Source organism: Pongo pygmaeus, chromosome 6 (assembly GCF_028885625.2).
Source record: "Pongo pygmaeus isolate AG05252 chromosome 6, NHGRI_mPonPyg2-v2.0_pri, whole genome shotgun sequence".
Taxonomy (NCBI): domain Eukaryota; kingdom Metazoa; phylum Chordata; class Mammalia; order Primates; family Hominidae; genus Pongo; species Pongo pygmaeus.
In genome coordinates, this window is record NC_072379.2 from 7,444,015 (window position 1) to 7,470,259 (window position 26,245).

General features: G+C 49.3%; 1 protein-coding gene and 1 long non-coding RNA gene across 7 annotated transcripts in view; one reads left to right on the forward strand and one right to left on the reverse strand.

The window, feature by feature from the left end:
* The window catches only part of TECPR1 (tectonin beta-propeller repeat containing 1), a 36,779-nt gene extending 36,353 nt beyond the window's left edge, over window positions 1–426 (reverse strand). For all 6 annotated transcript variants that reach the window (XM_054495351.2, XM_054495350.2, XM_054495348.2 and 3 more), the window contains exon 1: window positions 320–426. The gene's annotated coding sequence lies outside the window, so the exon portion shown is untranslated. The remainder of the gene's footprint in view (window positions 1–319) is intronic.
* A 1,703-nt stretch (window positions 427–2,129) lies between these two features.
* LOC134739917 (uncharacterized) lies at window positions 2,130–23,329 on the forward strand. Its single transcript, XR_010127028.1, has 3 exons — window positions 2,130–5,203; window positions 17,502–18,337; window positions 22,615–23,329. It is a non-coding gene; the product is annotated as an uncharacterized LOC134739917 (long non-coding RNA).
* The last annotated feature ends 2,916 nt before the right edge of the window (window positions 23,330–26,245 follow it).

Consider the following 26,245-nt stretch of genomic DNA (forward strand, 5'->3'; position numbering starts at 1 on the left):
GGCAGGCCCCTTGCTGCGTGATTCTCGAAAACAACCAGGATCCCGCGATCCGCTTCTCCTGTCTCCAGTTCAAAGGCTGGAATGTGGGCGTCACCTGCACCAGGCCACTTCGCTAGCCTGTGGGCGTTCCAGGGCAAGGCACGGGGGCGGCACCCTCCAGGTGTGCAGGCGAGAGGACAAGTGCGGTCCCTCCTTCCTCCCTCCCCGCGAGCAAACAGCCTGGGGGTGGTGGGGAAGGCGGCGTGCCCGGCCCTTCATCGCCCCAACCTTTCCCACGGCCCTGGCCGCCGCTGCAGCTGGGGTGCCGCGCTGCACTCACCTGGGCCCGCACCGTGCGGGGCGGAGTCGCGGTGGTAGGTCCTCGGCGTCCGGGAGGAGCGGACCGGTCCTCCCGGGGCCCAGGCGAGAGGGTGGGCCGGAAGCGGCATCAGGCCCCGTGCCCATTGGCCAGCCTCGCCAGGACGCTGCGGCCTGGGATGTGCGATTGGCTGCGGTGCGCCGCGTCGGCGCTGGCTTCGAGGTCGCGCGCCCGCCCACTTCCGGGGTCGTGCCAGGTCAGGAGTCCGGAGTCGGCTGAAGCGAGTTCCCGCGTTCTCTCTGGCGGCGCGACACCGGCCCGTGGACCGCCCGGCCGCCCTTCGGGACCCGGTCTGCAGGAGCGGAGAGGGCGGTGTGGACACCCCCTGCAGGCGAGGAGAAGGGGTAGCGGGGAGGGTACCTGGGTGCGTGGCTCTGCGGCGACAGGAGGAGCAGCGTGTGGGCGCCCGGCCTGGGGCGTGGAGAGGACGCAGGGAACAGGTGTCTTCCTGGTATCCATCGAACTGAAACGTAGCCCTTGAGCACACACTACACTTAAAGCTTTACTCTTTCGAGGAGGGGTCCTGGAAGCATATGTGATTTTGTGACTATAGCATGGTGTGGTGTCAGTAACAGGCCCTGGATTGCTCAAACTCTATTGTCAGTGACAAAACCCAGTGTAAGCTGGCCTAATATATTAATAGTAATATGCGAGACCTTCCGGGGTGGCGGGCATTGACTTAAGTGCTTTACTTGGGTCTTCTCATTTCATCCTCCCAACAACCCAAAGAGCTGGCGGCGTCATTCCCATTTTACAAATGCGAACACAGGCTCAGAGGTGGAGCGACTCACGTTGTAAGCGATGGAGCTGGGATTTGAAAGCACTGTATCCCGCCTGGCAGAAAACTGGCAAGGTTAGGATGGAGAAAGGAGAAAAAAGAAAGATGTCTGGGCCAGGTGCGGCCGTTCATACCTGTAATCCCAGCACTTTGGGAGGCCGAGGCGGGCGGATCACTTGAGGTCAGGGGTTTGAGACCAGCCTGGCCAAGATGGTGAAACCCTGACTCTAGTAAAAATGCAAAATTAGCCAGGGATGGTGGCGCATGCCTGTAATCTCAGCTACTCGGGAGACTGAGGCAGGAAAATCGCTTGAACCGGGAAGGTGGAAGTTGCAGTGAGCTGAGATCGTGCCACTGTGCCACTGCACTACAGCCTGGGCGACAAGAGCAAAACTCCTTCTCAAAAAAGAAAAAAAAAGGGCATCTGGTGAAAGGCTAGATACTACCTGACATTGAGCTAAAACAATGTCACCTGGTTGGACCTAGGGACCTATTCCTTCTCCCCCTCCCCCCCCAAGTTCTGTCTCATTTCTGGGCTTGCAGACAGGCTTTTCCTGGGCCTTCATGTCTGGGGAAGCCCCACACAGGTCAGCTCCAGTGGAAGAAAACGCCCCCAGAAGCCTCTTGTTCACCCCAGATGGCTCTGCGGAGTCCTGTGTCTGACCCTGACTTTAGCTTGGGCCTGAGGGACTGGCATTTGTGGACTTCATCTGGAGATGTGGGCAGAGCCCCCCTCAAGCATAAGGGCTCAGCCAGGCACAGGGGATGGCTCCTCAGAGGAAGATGAGGGTACTATTAGCAGAAGGAGGATGAGTGGGCCGGGCGCAGTGGTTCACGCCTGTAATCCCAGCACTTTGGGAGGCTGAGGCAGGTGGATCACGAGGTCAGGAGATGGAGACCATCCTGGCTAACATGGTGAAACCCCGTCTCTACTAAAAATTCAAAAAATTAGCTGGGTGTGGTGGCGGGCGCCTGTAGTCCCAGCTACTCGGGAGGCTGAGGCAGGAGAATGGGGTGAACCCAGGAGGCAGAGGTTGCAGTGAGCTGAGATCGTGCCACTGCGCTCCAGCCTGGGCAACAGAGTGAAACTCTGTCTCAAAAAAAAAGGAGGAGGATGAGTGGTTGGTAGACTGCTGGAGAAACAGTCTAGAGGTAGGGAGCCCTGGGTTCTGTCCTGCCTGTGACACTCTGTAGCCATTTATCTCTTCTTTAGCTTTAGTTTCCACATTAAAAGAGGCATTGAAAAAAAATGAAAAAGAGGCATTGAATTAGGAGCTTTCTGTGGCCCCTTGCAGTTTTCATGTGTGGTGACAAAGTTCGATACAGTTTTCCTGAATTCAGGGGCTGGGGACCCATGTCCCCCTACCCCAAGTTCTTTTTTTCTTTTTTTTTTTTTGAGAGGGAGTCTCACTCTGTCGCCCAGGCTGCAGTGCAGTGGTGAGATCTCAGCTCACTGCAACCTCCACCTCCCAGGTTCAAGTGATTCTCCTTTCTCAGCCTCCTGAGTAGCTGGGACTACAGGTGTGTGCCACCACGCCAGGCTAATTTTTTAATTTTTAGTAGAGACAGGATCTCACCATGTTGGCCAGGCTGGTCTTGAACTCCTGGCCTCAGGTAATCTACCCACCTCAGCCTCCCAAAGTGCTGGGATTATAGGCGTGAGCCAGCATGCCCAGCCAGAAGTTTGCTTTGTTTTGAGTCTGTGATCAGCCTTTCACTGAATACACAATTTACATGTGAGAGTGGGTAGAGGAATAGTCACATATGCCTTATTCACTGTCTGGCTCGGTGAATCTGCATTTTTGTATAAACAATAGGGCAGAGGAAGAAATCCATATGCATTTGTCTTCAGTGAGCGGAGGGATGACTTTCTGCATTGTACCTGTGAAGATAAGCTATCAATTTACATTGCCAGGGAAAATTCATCAGAACTGTTTTAGGACAAAGATCTTGAGGCCCAAAAGGAATTTGTCTGTGGAGAAATTGTGAGGGGGGTATGTAGCTCTTTTGAACTTTCTAGCTATCTTATTGAAGAATAAAACGGGAGGCAGGTTTGTCTGACGCAACCCTCAGCTTGACCTCTCTGGCTTAGTGATCTTGGGATCCCGAGATTTATTTTCCTTTCACAGTAGGATACATTGATCAGGTCAGTGCTACAGTACAAGGGTCAGAAGCGTTTGAACCCGAGCGACTCCATCTTGAACAGGGGCTGGGTAAAATGAGGCTGAGAACGGCTGGGCTCCATCCCCAGGAGGCTGGGCATTCTTGGTTACAGGATGAAACAGGAGGTCAGCAGGTTTGGTATCACAAGATACAGGTCACAAAGCCCCTGCTGATAGAAGAGGATGCGGTAAAGAAGCCCGCCAAAACCACGACGGTGATGAAGGTGACTCTGGTTGTCCTCACCGCTCATTATACGCTAATTATAAACATTAGCATGCTAAAAGACACTCCTACCGGTGCCATGACAGTTTATAGATGCCATGGCAACGTCAGGAAGTTACCCTATATGGTCTGAAAAGGAGGGGAAACCTTAGTTCCAGGAATTGCCCTCTGCTTTCCTGGAAAACTCATGAATAATCCACCCCCTTGTTTAGCATAGAACCAAGAAGTAACTATAAGTATACTCAGTCCAGCAGCTCATGCTGCTGCTCTGGCTGTAGAGTAGTCATTCTTTTATTCCTTTACTTTCTTTTATTTTTTATTTATTATTATTACTATTATTTTATTTGAGGTGGAGTCTCTGTCACCTAGGCTGGAGTGCAGTGGCGCGGTCTTGGCTCAGTGCAACCTCCGCCTCCTGGGTTCAAGCGATTCTCCTGCCTCAGCCTCCTGAGTAGCTGGGATTACAGGCGCACGCCAGCATGCCCGGCTAATTTTTATACTTTTAGTAGAGATGGGGTTTCACCATGTTGGCCAGGCTGGCCTCGAACTCCTGACCTCAGGTGATCCGCTCACCTCGGCCTCCCAAAGTGCTGGGATTACAGGCGTGAGCTACCACGCCTGGCCTGGAGTAGTCTTTTATTCCTTTGCTTTATTATTATTATTATTTTTGAGATAGAATCTTGCTCTGCTGCCCAGACTGGAGTGCAGTGGCACTATCTCAGCTCACTGCAACCTCCACCTCCCAGATTCAAGCGTTTCTCCTGCCTCAACCTCCTGAGTAGCTGGGATTACAGGTGAACGCCACCACACCCAGCTAATTTTTGTATTTTTAGTAGAGACGTGGTTTCACCATGTTGGCCAGGATGTTCTTGAACTCTTGACCTCAAGTGATCCGCCCACCTTGGCCTCCTAAAGTGCTGGGATTACAGATGTAAACCACTGCACCCAGCCTATTCGTTTACTTTCTTAATAAGCTTGCTTTCACTTTATGGACTTGCCCCAAACTCTTTATTATGTGAGGTCCAAGAACCCTCTCTTGGGGTCTGGATCGAGGCCCCTTTGCAGTATAACAAGGATCAGGAGTAGACAAAGAAAAGTCCAGGTCCCTGGCTCAACAGAATCTACTCTCCAGCAAACAAGATAAAACTTGCTATCTCCCTTTAATTGAAGTCCCTAATGTTTGTGTCCCAGTAGGCATCCATATGGTCTCTGTATTTACCAGTGGCTGGAAGCTCACTTCGTACATTACTCTGCACGACACCACATGACTGCTCCTGACAGTAATTTGAGGAGCTTCTGATGATGGTAAACTTGCACAGTATGTTCAAAACCAACCTACAATCTGTGTTACGCCTGTATGTTTCACAAGGAACATGTCTGTATATTTCGACTCCAGAAATATAATTTGTCAAACCACTTATCGTACCTAAAATGTCTTGCGCTGTGTTTTATAGTAATTTACACAAATGAGTTTCATTTCATGTAATTAACCTAGTCCAGTGTGATGTTTCTCACCCCAACTTTGTCAGCTCTCTTTCCAGCACAGAAACAGATTCCACTAACCATCGCCAAAGGCAGGACCTGTGAACAACTGAAGCACCTCCTGGTCTCTGCTCTGCTGAGCCTTCCATAGCAAATCCCAGGCAAACAGGGTCCTGAGGATTGATGGCACCTGGCAGCAGGTGTGACCTTCCACAACATTCTCTTATGCGTCTCTGAAAGCCAGTAATCTCCCGGCATGGTGGCTCATGCCTGTAACGTCAGAGTTTTGGAAAGCGGAGGTGGGAGGATCACTTCAGGTCAGGAGTTTGAAACCAGCCTGGGCATCAAAGCCAGCCTCTATCCCTACAAAACATTTTTTTAATTAGCCAGGTGTGGTAGTGCGTGCCTATAGTCCCAGTTACTAGGGAGGCTGAGGCAAGAGGATCGCTTAAGCCCAGGAGGTTTAAAGCTGCAGTGAGCTGTGATTGCACCACTGCACTGCAGCCTAGGCGACAGAGCAAGACCCTGTCTCAAAAGAAAAAAGAAGGGCCGGGCACGGTGGCTCACTCCTGTAATCCCAGCAGTTTGGGAGGCCGAGGCGGGCGGATAACGAGGTCAGGAGATTGAGACCATCCTGGCTAACACGGTGAAACCCTGTCTCTACTAAAAATACAAAAAATCAGCTGGGCGTGGTGGCACATGCCTGTAGTCCCAGCTACTCGGTAGGGCGAGACAGGAGAATCGCTTGAACCCGGGAAGCGGAGGTTGCAGTGAGCCGATATCGTGCCACTGCACTCCAGCCTGGGTGACAAGGCAAGACTCTGTCTCAAAAAAAAAAAAAAAATGAAAAAAGAAGAAAGAAGAAAAAGAAACAAATGGTCAATAAACTTATGAAAAAGTGCTCAACTACAGCGATAAGCAGGAAAATGCAAATTAAACCCACAATGAGTTGCCTGCCAGACAGGCTAAGGGAGTAGAAGTACGAGCTGGTGCCATCACTGGGGAAATCAGTGACATGACCTCATAGAACTGAAGCTAGGACTGTGCTGTGGCCCAGCAGTGATTTAGGTGCTGTACGTACACACCTTACCAGCATTCTCTATGTAACAACAGCCCCAGGTGTCCACCTGTAGTGGAATGCATGATCGGTGTTATGGAGTCACATTAGGTTGCTGCAAAAGGACTTGCGGTTTTGGCCATTAAAAGTAATGACAGAGTGGGTGCGATGGCTCACACCAGTTATCCTAACACTTTGGGAGGCCGAGGTGGGCAGATCACTTGAGGTCAGGAGTTTGAGACCAGCCTGACCAGAATGGCAAAACCCTGTTTCTGTTCAAAATACAAAAATTAGCTGGGCATGGTGGCACACACCTGTAATCCCATCTACTCAGGAGGCTGAGGCAGGAAAATCGCTTGAACCCAGGAGGTGGAAGTTGCAGTGAGATGAGATCATGCAACTACACTCTAGCCTGGGCAACAGAGTGAGACTCCATCTCAAAAAAAAAAAAAAAAGAAAAAAAAAAAGGCCAGGCATGGTGGCTCACGCCTGTAATCCTAGCACTTTGGGAGGCCGAGGCAGCTGCATCACCTGAGGTCAGGAGTTCGAGACCAGCCTGGCCAACATGGCAAAACCTCATCTCTACTAAAAATACAAAAATTAATTGGGCATAGTGGCACATGCCTGTAATCCCAGCTACTCGGGAGGCTGAGGCAGGAGAATCACTTGAACCCCAACGGCGGCGGAGGTTGCAGTGAGCTGAGATCGCATCACACCACTGCACCCCAGCCTGGGTGACAGAGTAAGACTCCTCAAAAATAAATAAGTAAAAGTAATGACAAAAACCACAATTTCTTTGGCACCAACCTAATACAGTGTAATATTATTGGTAACAAAACAATGAAGTACAACTAAATGCAACAACATGAGTGAGTCTTGAACATATGCCAAGGAGAGAAAAACCAAACACAAAAGAATATATGTGATCCCATTGACATGCGAATTTCAAAAACAGCCAAGAACTTTATTATAGTGTTTGAGAGTGTATGTTTGGTAGTAAAAGTATAAAGACGGCCAGGCGCGGTGGCTCACCCTTGTAATCCTAGCACTTTGGGAGGCCGAGGCGGGTGGATCACAAGGTCAGGAGTTCGAGACCAGCCTGGCCAACATGGTGAAACCCCGTCTCTACTAAAAATACAAAAAATTAGCTGGGAGTGGTGGTGTGCGCCTGTAATCCCAGCTATTTGGGAGGCTGAGGCAGAAGAATCACTTAAACCCAGGAGGCAGAGGTTGCTGTAAGCTGAAATAGTGCCACTGCACTCCAGCCTGGGCAACAGAGCGAGACTCCATCTCAGAAAAAAAAAGGTATAAAGACAAGGAGGTGATTAGCATAATGTTACAACAACTAGGATGTGGATGCCTTTGGGGCAGCAAAGGAACACAGAGGGTTGGCCCTGGCCGGCAAGATTCTCATGCTTGACCTTGGTGGTGTCAGGTTTTGCTTTAAAATAATTCACAAGATTTATGTCTGATATGCTTTTCTCTGTGTCTTATGTTTTACAATTAAGGAAGGGTTTTACAAAGCACATATGGTCCAGCCTGGCCAACATAGTGTCTCTACTAAACATACTGTCTCTACTAAAAAATGCAGAATTAGCTGGGCATGGTGGTACAGGCCTGTAGTCCCAGCTACTTGGGAGGCTGAGGTGGGAGGATCACTTGAGCCTGGGAGGTGGAGCAACTCACCTAATTTTACATGAATGGGATAACTTATCAAGTGACAGCATCACATGATTCGTGTGTGTGTGTGTGTGATGGGGTCTCGCTCTGTCACCCAGGCTGGAGTGCAGTGCCATAATCATAGTTCACGGTAGCCTCAACCTCCTGGGCTCAAGCAATCCTCCACCCCCAGCCTCTTGAGTAGCTGTGAGTATAGGTCTGCACCACTATGCCTGGCTAATTTTTTTGTTTTTTTTTTGTTTTTTGAGATGGAGTTTTGCTCTTATTGCCCAGCCCAGAGTGCGGTGGCGTAATCTTGGCTCACTGCAAACTCCGCCTTCTGATTTCAAGCGATTCTCCTGCTTCAGCCTCCTGAGTAGCTGAGATTACAGGCGCACACAACCACGCCTTGATAATTTTTGTATTTTTAGTAGAGACAGGGTTTCACCATGTTGGCCAGACTGGTCTCAAACTCCTGACCTTGTGATCTGCCGGCCTTGGCCTCCCAAAGTGCTGGGATTACAGGTGTGAGCCACCGCACCCAGCCACTAACTTTTTTTTTTTTTCTGAGACGGAGTCTCACTCTATCGCCAGGCTGGAGTGCAGTGGCGTGATCTCACGATTATTTGAGAGAGCCTTCCTTGGAGCTCACCACATGTAAGGGCAGACCCAGTAGCTGTTATCAGCCCCATCTGTCAACAGAGAGAAAGTAACTTGCCTAAGTTCACACAGCTAGTCAGAATTCTTGGGTTGCTGAGGAAGGATGAACCATCATAGGCTGGAAATGAAATAGGTCAAAACTCCTTCAAATAATTTTATAAACGTTGGCTCAACTTTTTGAGAATGAAAATAATACATGTGTATTTATAATACTTATTAATTTGGTTTTACCTACATTTTTCTTTTTTCTTTTCTTTTTTTTTTTTTTTTTTTTTTTTTTTGAGATACAGTCTCGCTGTCACCCAGGCTGGAGTGCAATGGCGTGATCTCGTCTCATTGCAACCTCTGCCTCAAGTGATTCTCGTGCCTCAACCTCTGCAGTAGCTGGGATTACAGGTGCTCACCACCATGCCTGGCTAATTTTTGTATTTTTAGTAGAGACGGAGTTTTGCCATGTTGGCCAGGCTGGTCTCAAACTCCTGACCTCAAGTGATCCACCCGCCACAGCCTCCCAAAGTGTTGGGATTACAGGCATGAGCCACTGCACCCAGCCATTATGTACATATTTCAAATCACATTTTGTAGAGAGATTATCTTTAGTATCTTTTTTTGTTTTTAGAGATGCAGTCTCACTATATTGCCCAAGCCAAAGTGCAGGTGTGATCATTGCACACGACAGCCTCAAACTCCTGGGCTCAAGCAATCTTCCTGCCTCAGCTGCCTGAGTAGCCAGGTGCAGATCAGTAGTGGGACTCTGCTGGTGAATAGCCATTGCAACCTGGGCAATATAGCAAGACCTTGTAATCCCAGTACTTTGGGAGGCCTGGGCAGGTGGGTGGATCACTTGAAGTCAGGAGTTTGAGACCAGCCTGTTCAACATGGCGAAACCCCATCTTTACTAAAAATGCAAAAATTAGCCAGGCATGGTGGCGAGCACCTGTAATCCCAGCTACTTGGGAGGCTGAGGCAGAAGAATCGCTGTAAGATAAAAGCCTATAAGATAAAAAACAAGTTGGTTACTTCCAATATACAATGGTGATACCAGCAATGGGTAAACATTCCCATTCCAAAAGGGAGAAATTGGCCAACAGAAAGAGGTAACAGGCTCCAGGCAAGTCTGAAACCCAGCAGGGCAGACATTAAGCCTTAAAGCTTAATCTCCTTTTACTCCATGTCAAGGGAGAGCCCCCATGACTGTTCTCCCAGGTTAGAGTCTGCTGCCTGTGGCTTTTCCAGGCTGAGGATGCCAGCTGCTGGTGGATCTACCTTTCTTGGGTCTGGTCTGGAGGGTAGTGGTCCCCTTCCCACAGCTGCACTAGGCAGTGCCCCAGTGGAGCCTCTATGTGTGGGATCCAACCCCACATTTCCCCTCAGCACTCCCCTAGTAGAGTCTCTCTGCAGGGGCTCCATCTCTGCTGCAGGCTTCTGCCTGGGCACCTGGGCTTTCTGATGCACCCTGTGAAATCTAGGTGGAAGCTGTTAAGCCTCCTTCATTCTTGCATTCTGTGCACCTGCAGGTTTAACACCGCGTGGAAGCTGCCGGGTCTTACAGATCGTGCCTTTAGGAGTAGCAGTTCCGTTAGATCTGGGACCTTTGGCCTGCGGCTGGAGCTGGAGCCAAAATGTAGGAAGCAGTGTGCTGAGGCTGCACAGGACAGTGGAGCCCTGGGCCTGGCCCCTGAAGCCATGCTTTCTTCCTAAGCCTCTGGGCCTGTGATGGGAGGGGCTGTCCTGAAGACTTCCAAAATGGCTTCCAGGCCTGTTTTCCATCTCTTGACTCTTAGCACTTGGCTCCCTTTTAGTCATGTAAATCTCTCTACCAAATGATTGCTCCACAAGCTCCTTGAATTCCACCCCCGAAAATGTTCTTTCCTTCTCTACGTACCACATGGCCAGGCTACAAATTTCCAAACTTTTATGCTCTGCTTCCCATTTATTTATTGACTTATTTATTTATTGAGATGGAGTTTTGCTCTTGTTGCCCAGGCTGGAGTGCAGTGGCGCAGTCTCAGCTTACTGCAACCTCCGCCTCCCAGATTCAAGTGATTCTCCTGCCTCAGCCTCCCGAGTAGCTGGGATTATAGGCGCGCGCCACCACACCCAACTAACTTTTGTATTTTTAGTAGAGATGGGGTTTCACCATATTGGCCAGGCTGATCTCGTACGCCTGACCTCAGGTGATCCACCCTCCTTGGCCTGGGTGACAGTGAGACTCTGCCCAAAAAAAAAGAAAAAAAAAAAACCCAGATCTTGCATGAACTATTAGAGCAAGAACTCATTCATTACCATGAGGGTGGTACCAAGCCATTCATGAGGGATCTGCCCCCATGACCCAGACACCTCCCACTGAGCCGTGCCTTCAACACCGGGGGTCACGTTTCAGCATGAGATTTGCAGGGGACAAACATCCAAACCAGATTAACAGCACAACCCCATCCTTGGGTTTAAAAATTTGCTAGAATGATTTAGGGAAACATCACTTATGTTGACCAGGTTCATTTTTTTTTTTTTTTTTTTTTTGAGATGGAGTCTCACTCTGTTCCCCCAGGCTAGAAAGAGTGCAGTGGTGTGATCTCAGCTCACTGTAACCTCTGCCTCCCAAGTTCAAGCGATTCTCCTGCCTCAGCCTCCTGAGTAGCTGGGACTTCAGGCACCCGCCACCATGCCCAGCTAATTTTTGTATTTTTAGTAGAGACGGGGTTTCACCATATTGGCCAGGCTGGTCTCGAACTCCTGACCTTGTGATCCGCCTGCCTTGGCCTCCCAAAGTGCTGGGATTACAGGCATGAGCCACCGTATCCGGCCGACCAGGTTCTTATAAAAGTTAAAAGTCAGGAACAACTAGATGGAAGAGGTGCATGGGGCAAGGTATGGAGAGACGGTGGTACATGGAGCTTTACACCCTCTCTGGGCACTCCACCTTCCTCATCAGATCTCAATCAAAAGTTCTTTTTTTTTTTTTTTTTTTGAGATGGAGTCTCACTCTTGTCACCCAGGCTAGAGTACAATGGCCCGATCTCGGCTGACTGCAACCTCTGCCTCCCAGGTTGAAGTGATTATAGGCACTGCCATCATGCCTGGCTGATTTTTGTACTCTTGTAGAGACGGGGCCTCACGATGCTGGCCAGGCTGGTCTGGAACTCCTGACCTCAGGTGATCCGCCCGCCTCAGCCTCCCAAAGTGCTGGGATTACAAGCGTGAGCCACCATGCCTGGCCAAAAGTTTTTTTCTGAGACAAGGTCTTGCTCTGTTGCCCAGGCTGGAGTACAGTGACACAATCTTGGTTCACTGCAGCCTTGACCTCCCTGGGCTCCAGCGATCCTCCCACCTCAGCCTCCCGAGTGGTTGGGACTATAGTCTTCCTACGCTAATTTTTAAATTTCTCGTCGAGATGGGGTCTTGCTATGTTCCCCAGGCTGGTTTGAACTCTTGGGCTGAAGTGAGCTTCCCACCACGGCCTCCCAAAGTGCTGGAATTACAGGTGTGAGCCACAGTGCCTGGCCCAAAAGTTCTTATAGAGATTAATCTCCAGCCTCCTCCCCGTTTCCAGAGGTCAAAGGGTGGGGCTTACAATTCCAACTCTAATCACTTGGTCTTTCTGACTGCCAGCCACTATCGAGGGGCTAAAGTCACCATATTAGCAGAAACTCAGGTGTGATTAATAACAAAAGACACGCCTATCACTCAGGAAATTCCAAGGTCAAGGGGTGCTCTGAGCCAAGAACTAGGGACAGAAGTCAAATATATTTCTTATTATACCACACCTACAAAGACATCCAGATTTCCCAAGCAACAGAGGGGAGTTGGCATACTTGTCCACCTTAAATAATGTAATGGAGAAAATACAGTTAGTTATAGAGCTCAAGGATGACCACCCGGGAACACCAACTCCCAACAAATGAAGGCCAGCATTCTGAAGCGGAGAAGTTAAGATTTAGCTTACATTGGCGGAGATAGGCAGAGACAGAAGTTTTAGCAGAATTACATTTTCTTTTTTAAAAAAATTATTGTATCTTATTTATTTATTTATTTTTGAGATGGAGTTTTGCTCTTATTGCCCAGGCTGGAGTGCAATGGCGCGATCTCAGCTCACCACAACCCCTGCCTCCCGGATTCAAGCGATTCTCCGGCCTCAGCCTCCCGAGTAGCTGGGATTACAGGCGCCCGCCACCACGCCCAGCTAATTTTGTATTTTTAATAGAGGCCTGGTCTTGAACTCCTGACCTCAGGTGATCTGCCCACCTCAGCCTCCTAAAGTGCTGGGATTACAGGCGTGAGCCACCATGCCTGGCTATTTATTAATTTTTTTGAGACAGAGTCTCACTCTGTCACCCAGGCTGGAGTGCAGTGGCATAATCTCGGCTCACTGCAACCTCTGCCTCTTGAGTTCAAGTGATGCTCCTGCCTCAGCCTCCCACGTACCTGGGATTACAGCACCCGCCACCATGCTTGGGTAATTTTTGTATTTTTAGTAGAGATGGGGTTTCACCATGTTGGCGAGGCTAGTCTTGAACTTCTGACCTCAGTTGATCCGCCCACCTTAGTCTCCCAAATTGTTGGAATCACAGGCATGAGCCACCGTGTCTGCCTTTTTTTTTTTTTCTTTTGAGACAGAGTCTCACTCTGTCTCCCAGGCTGGAGTGCAGTGGCACTATCTCAGCACACTGCAACCTCTGCCTCTCAAGTTCAAGTGTTTCTCCTACCTCAGCCTCCCGAGTAGCTGGGACTACAGGCATGCACCACCACACCCAGCTATTTTTTCTGTATTTTTAGTAAAGATGGGGTTTTACCATGTTCCCCAGGCTGGTCTCGAACTCCTGAACTGAAGCGATCTGCTTGCTTTGGCCTCCCAAAGTGCTGGGATTACAGCCATGAGCCACCACGCCCTGCCAGGATTACATTTTCCATACGAGACCAGTGTATACATTACAGCAATTTTATTGGTGTAGTTTCAAGGAAGATAATTTATTACTCCCTCTGTAGGGATCGTAATCTGTGAGGGTCTTATCTCTGGCTCCATTTAGTCTTCCTAAGTATTTATTTATTAAAAACAATTTTATAGAGACAGGGTCTCACTATGTTGCCCTGGCTGGTCTGGAACTCCTGGGCTCTAGCCATTCTCCTGCCTCAGCCTCCCAAAGCAGTGGGTATAGACATGTGCCACCACACCCAGCCTAGTCTTCCTAATTATTTACAGAAAAAAAAGACAGAAGTTGTCAGGCACGGTGGCTCATGCCTATAATTCCAACACTTTGGGAGGCCAAGGTGGGTGGATCACAAGGTCGGGAGTTCGAGACCAGCCTGGCCAACATGGTGAAACCCTGTCTCTACTAAAAATACAAAAATTAGCTGGGCATGGTGGCAGGTGCCTGTAATCCCAGCTACTCGGGAGGCTGAGGCAGGAGAATCGCTTGAACCTGGGAGGTGGAGGTTGCAGTGAGCCAAGATCGTGCCACTGCACTCCAGCCTGGGCAACAGAGCAAGACTGTCTCAAAAAAAAAAAAAAAAAAAGCTGCATGCCACGTGAGTCAAGTCACCTAGCCACATTCCTCTCAGAGGTCAGAATAATTTAAAATTCCAACAGCTGTAAATTTGAATTCTTTCACATACTGAACTGTCAAAAACCCAGTCATTGTCCCTTCGAGCTCATCAGCTCAGCGGCAGGGCTGGGACAGATGCCTGGGATGACATGAATTCCTCCTGTTCCTTCTGTCTTTCTTTAAACAAGTCACCAGGGGCCATATCCATGCCCCGTGGTGGGTAAATGGTGTTGTGTCCCTAAAGGCCTCCCGCTCGAGGCTCTCTCTGGCCAGGAATGTGGATTTCTTAATGCACAGTTTGACCAGCTCCTTCACTGCCAGGCATAGATCTTTAGGTATTGTAAGTGTTCAGTAAGCGCCTGTGAAAGGTCAGAGATGGGGGCAGACGGTGGAAGTGATTCAGAGAAACAAGAAGGAGAATTTGATTGCAGTATGAAAAGGCTTCCACAGGCGGCCAAAGATAAAATATGCCTGTTGATCTACAGGATGTCAAATTAAGAAAAACGGCCAGGTGCGGTGGCTCACGCCTGTAATCCCAGCACTTTAGGAGGCCGAGACGGGCGGATCACGAGGTCAGGAGATCGAGACCATCCTGGCTAACATGGTGAAACCCCATCTCTACTAAAAATACAAAAAATTAGCCAGGCGTGATGACGGGCGCCTGTAGTCTCAGCTACTCGGGAGACTGAGGCAGGAGAATGCATGAACCCAGGAGGCGGAGCTTGCAGTGAGCTGAAATCACGCCACTGCACTCCAGCCTGGGCAACAGAGTGAGACTCCATCTCAAAAAAAAAAAAGAAAAACATAGGCCGGGCACAGTGGCTCATGCCTGTAATCCCAGCACTTTGGGAGGCTGAGGCGGGCGATCATGTAAGATGAGGAGTTCGAGACCAGCCTGGCCAACATGGCGAAACCCCGTCTCTACTAAAAATAGAAAAATCAGCCAGACATGATGGCACGTGCCTGTAATCCCAGCTACTCGGGAGGCTGAGGCAGGAGGATTGCTTGAACCCTGGAGATGGAGGCTGCAGGAGGTTGCAGTGAGCCAAAATCGTGCCACTGTACTCCAGCCTGGGCGACACAGCAAGACTGTCTCAAAAATAATAATAATAATAATAACTTAGAAAAAAAGAGGTTTGAGGCAGCTGTTCACTCCATCTGCCACACGGTGGCACAGCAAGCGGGCAACTATGAAGCAAGAGTGAGCCCTGACCAAGCGTTGAATATGCTGGGGCCTTGATATTGGACTCCCCAGTCTCTAGAACCATGAGAAATAAATTTCTATCATTTATAAATTACCTAGTCTAAGATATTTTGTTATAACATCCCAAAGAAACTAAGACACTGCACAACAAATGGTCACAAATTTATCAGCTCCCAACAGCACACATTTATTCTTCCACAGTTTCCACGGGCGAAGTCTGGGCACTGCTTGGCTGTGTCTTCTGCTCAGGGTCTCTTGGGGCTACAGTCAAGGTGTTGGAGGGAGAGCCTGCATTCTCATCTGGAGGTGCGAGTGGGGAAGAATCTGCTGTCAAGCTCGTCCAACTTGGCAGAATTCATTTCCTTGCAACCGATGATGGAAGGCACCCTGTGTCTCGCTGACTGCTGGCTTCCCTCAGGTCCTGGAGCCACCTGCCATTTCCTGCCACATGACCCTCTCCGGGGGCTGATCACAACATAGTTGCTTGCTTCTGCAAGGCCAGCAGGACAGAGAGGCTCTAGCCTCCAAAAGGGCCAAATCCCTCTTCCAAGGGCTTCTATTAATTAAAACAAGTTCACCCAAGATATTCTCCCTTTTGAGGCACTCAAAAGCAACTCAATTCAGTTAAGTACATCTGCCAAACCCTTTCATCTTTTCCATATTCTATTAGCTAGAAGGAAGATAGAGTTCAATTCAAGGAAAGGGGGTTACATAGGAGGCAGAGAGGCTGGGAGCCACCCTAGGGTCTGTCAGCCACAGTGGAATGAGTGAGACAAAGATAATTTGATTTTGGTATGGAGAGGGAGCCATAGATAAATATGCCTGCTGATCTCAAGGAAGTCAAATTAAGAAAAACACGAAGAAGGCCAGGTGCAGTGGCTCACGCCTGTAATCTCAACACTTTGGGAGGCCAAGGTGGGCTGACAACCTGAGATCAGGAGTTCGAGACCAGCCTGGCCAACAGGGTAAAACCCCATCTCTACTAAAAACAGAAAAATTAGCCTGGCATGGTGGCACATGCCTGTAATCCCAGCTACTCGGGAGGCTGAGGCAAGAGAATTGCTTGAACCTGGGAGGCGGAGGTTGCGGTGAGGAGAGATCACGCCACTGCACTCCAGCCTGGGCAGCAAGAGCGAAACTCCTTCTAAAAAAAAAAAAAGACCAGCTCGTGTGGAAGGTGCTTCTCTTGGGCACTCAGGGTCAATGGATGCAGGGCAGGGTGGTCCCGAATGGCACGCTGAAGGGCCAGGATCTCACACCATGGGCTGCCGAGAGCCACTGAAGGTTTTTAAGCAGGGAGAGCTGGTGGCTCAGCTGAGCACAGCCACTCAAGGAAGATTACTCTGATGGTGGGAGGGATACGCAGAGACAGGAGGCTTGCAGGTGACAGGGGCTGGGACTAGTCTAGGTCATGAGATGGATAAGAAGGCTGTGTAGGCTTTAAAAGCAAGACACAAGGGCTAGGAGCAGTGGCTCACGCCTGTAATCCCACCACTTCGGCAGGCCAAGGCATGAGGATCACTTGAGCTCAGGAGTTTGAGACCAGCCTGGGCAACACAGCAAGACCCTGTCTCTTAAAAAAAAAAAAAAAAAAAAAAGCAAGACACCCTTATTACACCTCAATAAGGCTGTACACACACACACGACAGACTACAAGTCATAGTTCCTGGATAGAGGAATACAAGAGGATCGTGTGTTTGTGTGTTTCCATGGAAAAGCGTTTCTCAAAAACTGAAGAGCCCAGGCATGGTGGCTCACGCCTGTAATCCCAGCACTTTGGGAGGCCATGTCTTGACCTTGTGGCCTCAAGCGATCCTCCCACCTCAGCCTCCTGAGTAGTTGGGACTATAGGTGCGCACCGTCACACCTGGTTAGTTTTTGTATTTTTAGTAGACATGGGGTTTCACCATGTTGGCCAGGCTGGTCTCGAACTCCTGACCTCGGGTGATCCATCCCCCTTGGCTCCAAAGTGCTGGGGTTACAGGCGTGAGCCACCGCGCCCGGCCCATATCCCTTTTTCTAATGCTATATTATAAATGCAAAAAAGGAATTGTCCCAGGAAAGTAAGGAAAATGATCCACTAGAATGAATGAATGATGATCTTTTTTTTTTTTAATTTTTATTTTTTGTAGAGATGGGGTCTCGCTGTGTTGCCCAGGCTGTTCTCAAACTCTGGGCTCAAGCCATCCTCCTACCTCAGCCTCCCAAAGTGCTGAGATTATAGGCATGAGCATTACAGGCATGAGCCCAGCCTGAGGTGGGGGTCTCTGAGGGGGGCTTAGTTCATGGAACTGAGGGGCCACTCCTGTCTACTCATGGATCAGACTATCTGCTCACCTCAACTGACCCTAAAGACACTTTCTTTTTTTTTTTTTCAGACAAAGTCTTGCTTTTATCCTCCAGTCTGGAGTGCAATGGTGCGATCTCAGCTCACTGCAACCTCCGCCTCCCGGGTTCAAGTGATTCTCCTGCCTCAGCCTCCCTAGTAGCTGGGATTACAGGTGCATACCACCACGCCCAGCTAATTTTTGTATTTTAAGTAGAAACAGGGTTTTACCATGTTGGCCAGGCTGGTCTCAAATTCCTGACCTCAGGTGATCCGCTGGCCTCGGCCTCCTAAAGTGCTGGGATTACAGGCATGAGCCACCACGCCTGGCCCCTAAAGACACTTTCTAGGGCCTCAGGGAAAGCCTGAAACTGAGCTGCTGGCTTGGGCATTTGTCACTTGGCAACTTGGGCATTGTCTTGTCACATTTTGTGTTCATGTGGCTGGTTCTCCGTTGCCACTTCTCATAAGTCAGTGTTTTTATCAAGGATTCCCTTGGCATTGGTATTAATCCAGCTTCTCCCCAAACCGTTCCTGCTCCGAGTGGTGGCACCTGGCTGTGGGCACCATGAGTCACTGGCTAGCAGCCGGACTCCAGGCTCAGAACCTGAGAATCTTGGCGGTGGGGCAGGATTGTGAGGCCACATTCTGTCCCCGGCGAGACCTGGCTCTGCCCAGTTCCTCCCGGGCCTCCCAACACCCCCGATGGCTCCTTCCCCCTGGCTGTCTGTCCGGTCCCTCCTTCATGTCGGTCGCTGGCCCACCGGTGACTGCTTGGCTTCTGCTGGAGCTTAAGGGGGCTTTCCCCCGCCCCGTACTGAGGCACCCCCGCATCATTCCTGGGCGTGTCCCCAAGAACGGCCATGGCCTCCACAGTGCAAGCTGAAGGTAGGAGCCCCCGGAACAGACCAGGGAGGCAGCGGAGGGTGGGCTGGGCCAGAGAGAGGATGGGGGGTACCTGCTGGGGAAGAGAAGGGATGGGGGAGAGGAGAGGGGACCCTCCTGCCGCAGTGGCATCGGGAGGCCCTGGGGGCTCCTTCCCTTTGTCCCTTCACCATGGCAGCCTCTCTTCTTTGGAGAACCCCTCCCCACTGCTGCCCCCCAAGCTCACATGTTCCACAAAGCCAAGACTCCATGAAACAGCATCTCCAAGCCTCGGTGTCTTCTCCACTCTGTGGCTTGAAGCAGAATCGAGTTCTGGGTACTGCTGGCAAAACAGAATAATGACGGAGAGGAGGAGACCCAGATCCTTGTAGGCCCTGAGAGGGTCCCCTAAACATCATCGTTTGGGGGTGGGTCCTGAAAGCCGCTCCCTTACTAACCAAAGGAAGTGACCTCTCCATCTCAGCCTGGGAGTGGTCATTTTTATGCTTCATCCTAACCAAAGATGATGCCTCCTGTCACCACACTCAGAGCTCTGGTGATTGGGGACAAGTTTGCCTCAAGTTCCACTTCAATTCTCTCTACCATCGTAGATTATTTCAGTTTTATAATATAATGTTTATATATTCAGAGGGTACAAGTACAGATTTCTTTTTTATTTTTCTTTTTTTTTTGAAACGGAGTCTCGCTCTGTTGTCCAAGGCTGGAGTGCAGTGGCGTGATCTCGGCTCACTGCACCCTCTGCCTCCTGGGTTCAAGCGATTCTCCTGCCTCAGTCTAACAAGTAACTGGGATTACAGGTGTGTACCACCACACCCAGCTAATTTTTGTATTTTTAGTATACATGAGGTTCACCATGTTGGCCAGGCTGGTCTCGAACTCCTAACCTCAAGTGATCTGCCCGCCTTGGCTCCCAAAGTGAGGGAATTACAGGCATGAGCCACCGCGCCCGGCTTTTTTTTTTTTTTTTTTGAGATGGAGTCTCGCTCTGCTGCCCAGGCTGGAGTGCAGTGGCACGATCACAGATCAAGGCAGCCTCAACCTCCCAGCCTTAAAACACCTCAGCACCCTGAGTAGCTGGGAACACAGGTGCACATCACCATGCCCGGCTAATTTTTAAATATTTTTTTGTAGAGACGGGGTCTTGCTGTGTTGCCCAGGCTGGTCTCAAACTCCTGGGCTCAAGCAATCCTCCTGTCTTGGCCTCCCAAAATGCTGGGATTACAGGCGTGAGACACTGCAGCCAGCCAGCCACAAGGACAGATGCCTTACATGCAGGTATTGCATAGTGCTGAAGTCTGTGCCTTCAGTGCACCTGTCACCAGAATCGTGAACACTGTACCCAACAGGTAATTTTCAGACCTCACCCCCCTCCTGCCGTCCCACCTGTTTCAGTCTCCAACGTCTATTCTGCCACTCAGTATGTCTGTGGGTACCCATCGTTTAGCTCCCACATATAAGTGAGAACATGCCATCATAAATTAAACCACAGCTAACAGATCCAATAGGGAAAGACCTTCTGTCAGTCTGGATAACTTTTTTTTTTTTTTTCTGAGATGGAGTCTTACTCTGTCATCCAGCCTGGACTGCAGTTGCGCGAACTTGGCTCACTGCAACCTCCACCTCCCAGGTTTAAGCAATTCTCCTGCCTCAGCCTCCTGAGCAGCTGGGATTGCAGGTGCGCACCACCACACCCAGTTAAGTTTTGTATTTTTAGTAGAGATGGGGTTTCACCATGTTGGCGAGGATGGTCTCGAACTCCTGACCTCAGGTGATCTACCCGCCTCGGCCTCCCAAAGTGATGGAATTACAGGCGTGAGCCACCGCGCCTGGCCAACAATCAGGATAACTTTCATTGTCATCTGATAGAGAATAGAAAAGTCACAGAGGTGCCTCATTTTCCCTGAATGACACTCGTAATCTCCAAAACTATCGAGTGAGATCCCAAAGAGCATCAATCATCTCCACTGGCATCTTCCCTGCCATCTAGGCACTCTCAATTTATTTTATTTTATTTTATTTATTTATTTATGAGACGGAGTCTTGCTCTGTCGCCCAGGCTGGAGTGCAGTGGCGCAATCTCTGCTCACTGCAAGTTCCACCTCCTGGGTTCACGCCATTCTCCTGCCTCAATCTCTCGAGTAGCTGGGACTACAGGCGCCTACCACCGAACCCAGCTAATTTTTTGTATTTTTAGTAGAGACGGGGTTTCACTGTGTTAGCCAGGATGGTTTTGATCTCCTGACCTTGTGATTCACCCGCCTTGGCCTCCCAAAGTCCTGGGATTACAGGCGTGAGCCACCACGCCCGGCCTATTTTATTTTTAAAAATTTTTTTTGTTTTGTGGAGACAGAGTCTAGCTCTATCGTCCAGGCTGGAGTGCAGTGGTATGATCTCAGTCCACTGCAACCTCCGCCTTCCGGGTTCAACTGATTCTCCTGCCTCAGCCTCCCAAGTAGCTGGGATTACAGGTGTCTGCCACCACACCCAGCTAATTTTTGTATTTTTAGTAGAGACGGGGTTTCACTGTGTTGGCCAGGCTGGTCTGGAACTCCTGACCTCATGATCTGCCCACCTCGGCATCCCAAAGTGCTGGGATTACAAGCATGAGCCACCATGCCTGGCTTCAGTTTATTTTTCTTTTTTCTTTATTTTTAAAAATAGAGATGGGGGCCAGGCGTGGTGGCTCACGCCTGTAATCCCAGCACTTTGGTAGGCCAATGCGGGTGGATTACCTGAGGTCAGGAGTTCAAGACCAGCCTGGCCAACATGGTGAAACCCCATCTCTACTAAAAATACAGAAATTAGCCAGGCGTGGTGGTGGGTGCCTGTAATCCCAGCTACTCAGGAGGCTGAGGCAGGAGAATCACTTGAGCCAGCCCAGGAGGTGGAGTTCAAGGTGCAGTGAGCCGAGGTTGCACTATTGCACTCCAGCCTGGGCGACAGAGTGAGACTCCATCTCCAGAAAAAAAAAAAAAAAAAGAGATGGGGTCTTGCTATGTTGCCCAGGCTGGTCTCGAACTCCTGAGCTCAAGCAATCCTCCCGCGTCAGCTTCTGAGATTACAAAGTTCTGGGATTACAGGAGTGAGCCACCGCACCTGGCTGCTCTTGATTTTTTAAAATGAGGAATGGCCTTATGTCATGATCCAGACATACTTCTAGCCTGAAGAGAGGATGCCCTTTATGGTCTAGGAACCAGAGCTTGAGTCTGGAGGTGGGAGAACCTAGGTTTGAATCCCCACTTAGCAGTCAAATGATTGTGGGCACATGACCTTGAGTTCAATTAAACATTTAGTGAGCTCCTACTACATCTGAGGCATTGTGGATACAGAGATAAGGCCCACAAAGGGCTCAGGGGACCTGCTCAATGAACAGCCCGGCTCTTGCCTCATCTGTAAATCGGGGATGATAATATCTGTTCATCATGGCTCTGGGGTTAATCGTGACGACAGAATATGGAAGTATGAATCACAACACGGTACTCAACACAAAAGAGAGCAGTGGGATATGCTGCTGCCTTCTCCCCTGAAGTTCCATTTATTTATTTATTTAGAAACAGGGTCTTGCTCTGTCACCGAGGCTGGAGTGCACTGGTGCGATCATAGCTCACTTCGGCCTCCACCTCCCGGGCTCAGGTGATCCTCCCGCCTCAGCTTCCTGAGTCTCTGGGACTACAGGTGCATGCCACCATGCCCGGCTAAGCTTTTTTATTTTTATTTTTTATTTTTGAGACAGAGTCTTGCTCTGTCACCCAGGCTGGAGTGCAGTGGCGTGATCTTGGCTCACCGCAACCTCTGCCCCGTGGGTTCACGCAATTCACCTGTTTCAGCCTCCCAAGTAGCTGGGATTACAGGTGTCCGCCACCATACCTGGCTAATTTTTGTATTTTTAGTAGAGATGGGGTTTCACCATGTTGGCCAGAATGGTCTTGAACTCCAAACCTGCTCGGCCTCCCAGAGTGCTGGGATTACAGGCGTGAGCCACCACGCCTAGCCTGGTTTTTATTTTTTGTAGAGATCTTGTTGCCCAGGCTGGTCTTGAACTCCTGGGCTCAAGTTTTCCTCCCTCCTTGGCCTCCCAGAGTGCTGGGATTACAGGCATAAGCCACCGTACCTGGCCGTGAAGTTGCATTTAGAAATGATGACTCTGTCATTCTGGAAGGTGATGAGATAAAAATGCCCCCAAAGAATACACATGATTATAATTCGGAAAGGATGCTTGAGGTCTCTGGTTTTAGAAAGCCTGGCTCCCTGAGGTTAACTGACCTGTGCCTGTCCCCCAGGGAGGAGATAGAACAGTCTGAATAAGAACCACTTGTTTCAATCACAACTCACTGCCCTCGACATCCAAATTTGGCTGATGTTTTATTGGATTCCACCCTGCCACCGATCAAGAAGAAGTCTTGGAAAAGCACCCTGTTCTGTTACTCTGAATATAGCAGAGATAAAAGGTGTCCACTGAATTCTGCATGTGTTGCCAGAAATGTGTTCACATCCACGTTTTAGCCTGGAGGTATCGGTGCATCTGTTAATCCTGCAGCTGCTTCTCAGGGGTTTTGAGTACAGCAGCTTGGAAACTTACTTAGCCAGAAACTTGCCATTCCGAATTTGTGCTTTCGTTAATTTTTTTTTTTCAACCTCCATCTCCTGAGATCAAGTCATTCTCCTGCCTCAGCCTCCTGAGAAGCTAGGATTACAGGCATGCGCCAGCACGCCCAGCTAATTTTTGTATTTTTGTATTTTTTATTTTATTTTATTTTTTTTGAGATGGAGTCTCGTCTGTCGCCCAGGCTGGAGTGCAGTGGCACAATCTCGGCTCACTGTAAACTCTGCCTGCCAGGTTCAAACAATTCTACTGCCTCAGCCTCCCAGGTAGCTGGGACTACAGGTGTGTGCCACCACGCCCGGCTAATTTTTTTTTTTGTATTTTTATTAGAGACGGGGTTTCACCATGCTGGCCAGGCTGGTCTCGAACTCCTGACCTCGTGAGCCGCCTGCCTCGGCCTCCCAAAGTGCTGGGATTACAGGTGTGAGCCACTGTGCTCAGCCCTAATTTTTGTGTTTTTAATAGAGACAGGGTTTCACCATGTTGGCCAGGCTGGTCTCGAATTCCTGACCTCAAGTGATCCACCCACCTTGGCCTCCGAAAGTGCTGAGATTAAAGGTGTGAACCACTGCGCTTTCTTTTTACATTTTTTTTGTAGAGGCAGAGTCTCACTATGTTGCTCAGGCTGGTCTCGAACTCCTGGCCCCAAGCAATCCTCCCGCCTTGGCCTCCCAAAGTATTGGGATTACAGGCATGAACCACCATATCTGGCCCAGAATTTGTTCATTGTTCTTGTGGCAAGTGCTTGAAAATGTGGATTACAAAAGAAATGCTTTCTATGTTTCATTGTGTGAGTTAAGTATGTTCTACCAAGCAGATTTATGTAGTGAGGACTACCCCATTAGAGAATGAAGAGTGTAATATAGATTTAAATATGTAAATACATACATAGAGGATATATATATATATATATACACACATGACTTGTGATATAATTTGTCTTGTCACTCAGCAAGAGAAATTTTTGTCTGTGTCATGTAGAAACTTACGTGCTTAAGTTATAAAATATTTAGAAATATTTGCCTAGTAGAACCGTAAGGCTTACCTCAGGCTAACCATAAAACTCAGAACTTAAAGTGTTTATCTAAGATAAACATTTAGCAAATATTCAGCAAATATTTGGCAAGCGCCTTCCCTGAGCCAGGCGCTTGTAATTGGTTACAGCCTTGGATTTTGAAATTATATTTGCTTCCTTTTTTTTTTCTTATTTTTCTTTTTGGTCCCAGTCTCTACCATGTGAGATACTTGCTGCTTGTGTGTTCCCAGAAGCTCACGTGGTGGGTTATCAGCCTTTCTCAAGAGTATTCAAGAAAGGGCATGATCCTGGTTTAGGTTTCCTCTGGTGCATTGGAGGAGAGTCAATGGTGACTGTCAAGGTTTCCGGAACAAGATATCTCCCTCGTCCCCCAGGCGGGGGCCAGGACCTCCACTGTCCAGCCAGGTCTCCTTGCTGAGTGCCCCCAGTGAAAACATTCACACAGAGCAACAAAAATCACATGCATTCATTTGTATGGGAATGGCAGTACTAAAAATAATTTTTTAAATGTCTGCATGAGGCCTGGTGCGGTGGGTCACACCTGTAATCCCAGCACTTGGGGAAGGCCGAGGTCAAGAGTTTGAGACCAGCCTGGCCAACATGGTGAAACCCCATCTCTACGAAAAATACAAAAATTAGCTGGGTGTGGTGGCACACACCTGTAATCCCAGCTACTGGGGAGGCTGAGGCAGCAGGAGAATCACTTGAACCTGGGAGGTGGAGGTTGCAGTGATCATGCTACCGCATTCCAGCCTGGGTGACAGAGTGAGACTCTGTCTCAAAAAAATAAAAAGAAAAATAAATGTCTGCATAATACAAAAGTGGATAAAAGGCCGGGCGCAATGGCTCACTCCAGTAATCCCAGCACTTTGGGAGACCAAGGTAGGAGGATCGCTTGAAGCCAGGAATTCAAGACCAGCTTGGGCAACAGAGGGAGACCCCATCTCAAAAAAATTTAAAAATTAGCCAGGTGTGGTGATGGCACACTTGTAGTCCCAGCTACTTGGGGAGGCTGAGGTGGGAGGTCGAGGTGGGAGGTCGCTGAGCCCGGGAGGTTGAGGCTGCAGTGAGTTGTGATTGCACCACTGCACTCCAGCCAGGCAAGCAGAGCAAGACTCTGTCTCTAAAAAAAACAAAAAAGAAATCCAAAAGTGGACTGTATCCACTTTTGTATTTGTATTCTGTATTCTGTATTTTGTATTTTGTATTCTGCTCTGTAGCAGAATTTTGGCAATCTGAAACATACGCATATTTATGTATTCCAAGTCTTTGATAGGAATGCATTTCTCTTAAAACCAGCAAGAGGCTGGGCATGGTGGCTCACACCTGTAATCCCAGCACTTTGGGAGGCCGAGGCAGGCGGATCACCTGCGGTTGGGGGTTCGAGACCAGCTTGACCAACATGGAGAAACCCCATCTCTACTAAAAATACGAAAAAATTAGCTGGGCGTGGTGGCACATGCCTGTAATCCCAGCTACTCGGGAGGCTGAGGCAGGAGAATCGCTTGAACCCAGGAGGCAGAGGTTGCGGTGAGCTGAGATCCTGCAACTGCACTCCAGCCTGGGCAACAACAGCAAAACTCCATCTCAAAAAACAAACAAACAAACAAAAACCAAAACCAAACCAAACAAAAAATCCAGCAAGAGGCGGCATACTTCTCTTGTATACTTGGCATGGAGGCAGCGTGGGGTGATCCTAGGATTAAGTGTGGTACATCTGTTGTTTGAAGACCCACCTCTACTGGTTGGGAGGCTTTGGAAACGTATGGAGGCCCTCTGTGCCTTAGTTTCCTTTGTTTTTTTTGAGACAGGGTCTCGCTCTGTCGCCAGGCTGGAGTGCAATGGCACAGTCTTGGCTCACTGCAACCTCTGTCTCCTGGGTTTAAGTGATTCTCTTGCCTCAGCCTCCCGAGTAGCTGGGACTACAGGCGTGTACCAAAACGCCCAGCTAATTTTTTGTAATTTTTAGTAGAGACGGGGTTTCACCATGTTAGCCAGGATGCTCTCGATCTCCTGACCTCATGATCCACCCGCCTCAGCCTCCCAAAGTGCTGGGATTACAGGCATGAGCCACCACACCCAGCCGATTTTGTATTTTCAGTAGAGCTGAGGTTTCACCATGTTGGCCAGGCGGGTCTCAAACTCCTGACTTCAAGTGAGCTGCCCGCCTCAGCCTCCCAAAGTGCTGTGATTATAGGCGTAAGCCACCACTCCTGGCCGTTTTTTTTTTTTTTGAGACAGAATTTTGTTCTTGTTGCCCAGGCTGGAGTGC